We start from the raw sequence: 3,035 nt of genomic DNA, 5'->3' as shown, positions 1-3,035 counted from the left end.
TCTCTCTCTGTCTCTCTCTCTGTCTCTCTCTCTCTCTCTGTCTCTCTCTCTCTCTGTCTGTCTCTCTCTCTCTCTCTCTGTCACACTCTCTCTCACACACACACACACGTACATATACTTCCAAATAAAGGAGACCTTGAGGAATTCCATATAAGTGTGTGTATACACACACACACATATATACATCAATACATATACATATACACACGCATATATACGAATATATATATATATGATACATATATATATATATATATGGAGCTGCTTCCAAATAAAGGGGACCTTGAAGAATCCAAGGAGCCAGATGGAGATGAAGACACTAAACTGTAGGCAGACCTGGAGAGAAGCTTGCACAGGACCCTGAATCCTCATGAGTCCTGGAGGGAAGAAACTGTGTAGAAAACGGAGAATCTGAAACTGGTCTGAATCTCAGTAAAAACAAACGATTATAGGGGCGGCTAGGTGGTGCCGTGAACAGAGCACTGGCCCTCGAGTCAGGACCTGAGTTCAAATCCAGCCTCAGACACAACACAAAAACTAGCTGTGTGACCTTGGGCAAGACAACCCCAATTGCCCTCCAAAAAAAAGCAAAAAAAAAACCCCAAGAGATTATGAGTGTCAGTGTAGAAGGTGCCACAGAACTGAAAACTGGGGGAAGGGACATATTCACTTCGGAGTCGATGGCAAGATCTACCAGAGGGGAAGGCTGTTTGCCTCCAACATAAGCAAGGTGCATCTAATCACTCTGATATGTATCTGGGAATAGTCAATTGCTTCAGCCTCTAAATTGAGAGAATTATATTGGTCCCTATGGGATTGAAGAAGGCCCTTTAGAAATGTTCTTGATTTGCTGAAGGCTCATTTACGATGGATTGTATACAAATGCTTTCTGAGGTTGAAGTGTGCATTCTTTTTTTTTTGCAGGACAATTAGGGTTAAGTGACTTGCCCAAGGTCACATGGCTAGTAAGTGTTAAGTGTCTGAGGTCAGATTTGAACTCAGGTCCTCCTGACTCCAGGTCCAGTGCTCTATCCACTGTACCACCTAGCCACTCCTCAAGTATGCATTCTTTCTGTATCTTGTACTTCATAAATAAAGCCTCATCTATGTCTAATGCCCTGATCAGCCTGAATGCTTGCAAGGGAGTTAAGGGACATTTTAAGCAAAGAAAAATAAGAAAGATGCTAAAGATTTGAAGATTTTCCTGGATGCAGAGATGAATCAGAGGAATTTGTGAGAGTTAGCCCCCAAATTCTGCCTAGGCTCTTGGGGCAGGAAGAATGCTGTGACACCAGGGTTCCCTAGATGCAAACAGCTCCCATTTTCACAGAACTTCAAGTCTAATAACAATACTTGACAGGTAGAGAGTGGGTTGCATCCACTATTTTATCTAAGCCTCATAACAGCCACTGCTTGAATACCTCTGGTGCTGAGGAACTCACTATTTTCTGAGGCAGCCCACGTTACTTTGAGATAACTCTGATTGTTCAAAAATGCTTCCTTCTGAGGAGCAAAAAGCTGTTCCTCTATAGCTTCCCTGGCAGGGAGAGGGCCAAGGTTTTGCTTTGCTTTGGATCTTCAGCACATAACACATAGTTCTTGCCAGAAAAGAGGCCCTTAATAAAATGCTTGTTGACTGACTCCCTGGCCTAGTGTCTGGGACCAAGCAGAATAAATCCAGTTCCTTTTCAAATACTGGAAGATAGCTATCAGGTCACCCCCTGGTGGGGGACCATACCCCCACGCTAAACACCAAGGGAGTTCCTTTAACTAATCCTCCTGTCCTGGTCTGGCCCCCACACCCTGACAAAGAAACAGTCCCTGCTTTCAAGAAGCTCACAAATTAAAGGTGGGAAGACGAGTTCAGATCCTGTTTGCGACACTTACTAGCTATGCAACTATGGGCACTTAACCTGTTTGAGACTCAGTTTCCTCTTCTGACAAATGTAGATAAAAGCACTTGTAAATACATAAAACCTGAAGAACTCTGGTGAAGCTCAGAGGAGATGATGTGCTGTGAGGTTCAGATGACAGAGTATTCTGAAAATATATCCGTTTGATCTAAAATGACATCAACTTTCTGGTTATGGCTCACTAAAGCCCCTAGATGTTTTTCATCTACTTGGGACCCCAGGTGAAGGGGTGAGGATCTGAGGAGCCAGATCAACCAGGCCACTTCCCAAAGGCCCAGAACCTCACATGCTGTCTGTCTAAGTCTGTCTAAGTACTAGCAAGGGGAGACACTCAAGGAATGAACTCCTAAGTCCCAGGAGTGGATGTCCCTGCCTCAGTCTCTCCTTCCTGAGATTCCCCTCATCTTACATTTCCCCACAGTAAACACTGAATTGTGAGCTAGAAGGGACCTGAGAACTAAAGAGATTAGAACATAGAATGTCAGAAATAGGAGATACTTCAAGAACACAATGTCAGAGCTGGGAGGGACCTTAGAACATAGGATATCAGAGCTGGGAGGGCCCTTAGAACACAGGATGTCAGAGCTGGGAGGGCCCTTAGAACACAAGATGTCAGAGCTGGAACACTTCCCCCATCCTCACCCTGTCCTCCTCTGCTCCAGGGATATTTTTCTCACACCAGCAGAAGCAAGGCCAGTGTGGTTTCCTCCTCCAGTCAGGGGATTCCCCTTCAAAGGTCCATTTCAGAAAGCACCCCCAGCAGCCATCATGTCCTCTTCAGAGCAGGACCAGTCCATGATGTCCTGGACCCTCTGTCCTCCTCGCCCCAGATCCACCCCCTTGCCCCCTGCTTTTACATCCCTTTTCTATTTTGTCCTCCCCCATTAGAATGCAACCTCCTTGAGGACAGGAACTAGCTTGTTTTTTGCTTGTATTTGTATTCTCAGTGTTTAGAATAGTGCCTGGTATACAGTAAGCACTTAATAAATGCTCTATCTAGGAAGAGTCTTAGAACTTAGAATGTCAGAGTCAGATGGGACCTTAGAGTTAATTTAGTCTAACCTCTTCATTTCTATATCCTTTTTGCAGGCAAAGCCAACCTGTGGATCCTTGGCCAAATCT

The sequence above is a fragment of the Petaurus breviceps genome, unplaced genomic scaffold (genome assembly GCF_028583685.1).
Source record: "Petaurus breviceps papuanus isolate PSGF00001 unplaced genomic scaffold, PetGlider_PUasm1.0 91041, whole genome shotgun sequence".
Classification (NCBI taxonomy): domain Eukaryota; kingdom Metazoa; phylum Chordata; class Mammalia; order Diprotodontia; family Petauridae; genus Petaurus; species Petaurus breviceps.
The sequence above is the reverse complement of the archived record's forward strand: the minus strand, read 5'-3'. Positions refer to the sequence as shown.